Raw genomic sequence first — 1,328 nt, forward strand, 5'->3', positions numbered from 1 at the left:
ATTGGGGTCTTTGCAGGGGTCACTGGGTGGGGGGCAGTGGCCTGGGACGTACAGGGGGTCAGATCAGATGATCAGGAGGTTTCTTGTGGATGAAACTACCCATCTGACTCAAACCTTCCTCCTCTTCTGCTCCTAGTCTGGGGAAACCACTGACAGAGACTGTTCCCTACACTAAAACGACGATATTTTCTCAAGGGGAAAGGGTCAGAAACATGTTTTCAGGGGCACACAGATGAACGGCTGATCCAAATCACACACTTTTGGAAAGTGCACGAAGAAGAGCAGTGTGAACGCCAACAGTCCAGCAAATAAGTAGAGTCATTTAAGTGATCTACAAACAACAGTAATGCAAAATTTAATACAACAGCAGCCCCCCCACTCAAAGCTCACAAATCAACCTGAAACAAAGACAAGACATGGGAACATCACAATCCAGACTCTGACCCCACCATTGTTTTCACTTCCTTTGAACCAGAAGATTGTCCCAGCTGGGAGAGGCACCGCTCCTGGAAGTGCTGCAATGCCAGGCTGACGCGTGGAATGGGCAGAACAAGCCCCTACTCCAACTCACTTTCTCCAAACCCCTATTGACCACCCAGCTCTGCAATGGGGAACAGATCAGAGATCACACTGAGTAGAACAGATATTAGCTGAGAAGATAATATTTGTATTTCACCGTCCAAGAGACACAGACAGAGTTTTCATCTTGGGGCCAAAAGACCAAATACTGTGAGAACTATAGAACTAAGTGGCAATCACTGCCCCAAAATGACTCCGAACCAGTCATAGACGCCAACTTCTTCTGCTGCCAGTTGGTGCTCGACCCCCCCTCTGCCCTGCCCCGACTCCACCCCTGTCCCACCCTCTTCTGGCCCCATTCCAACCCCTTCCCCAAAGTCCCCACCCCAACTCTACCCCCTCCCTGCCCCTATTCGAGTCCTTCCCCAAATCCTGGCCCCGCCTCCTCCCCTGAGCACGCCACGTACCCCCCCCCAGCTTGCTACAGCTGTTTGGCGGCGGCAAGCGCTGGGAGGGGGAGATGGGGGGGCAGGGTGGGGAGCTTGGCTGCTTGTGGGTGCACGGTGGGTCCACGGAGGGGTAGCAGATCAGTCCCCGAGTGGCTCCTGGTCACTGACCCTCTTTGCTTTCACATAAACGTGGGGAGGACCCGATGCCTCTGAATCCGTCCAAGGTGCCTTCATGGGAGCCATTTGCACCGACCCCCCGTCCCGAGTGTCCCTGCTCCGCTCCCAGCTGCTGTACCTGGGTGGGAGCCCCATGGCCCCATAACCACGATGCCGTCCCCTTCCCTCAACCTGCTAGAGACT

The 1,328-nt window shown here is 54.5% G+C and overlaps 1 pseudogene; it reads right to left on the reverse strand.

Annotated features, from left to right (window-relative positions):
• Window positions 1-490: 490 nt before the first annotated feature.
• LOC128845814 (U2 spliceosomal RNA) lies at window positions 491-671 on the reverse strand (annotated as a pseudogene).
• Between the last annotated feature and the right edge of the window lie 657 nt (window positions 672-1,328).

This window comes from Malaclemys terrapin, chromosome 11 (genome assembly GCF_027887155.1).
Source record: "Malaclemys terrapin pileata isolate rMalTer1 chromosome 11, rMalTer1.hap1, whole genome shotgun sequence".
Taxonomy (NCBI): domain Eukaryota; kingdom Metazoa; phylum Chordata; order Testudines; family Emydidae; genus Malaclemys; species Malaclemys terrapin.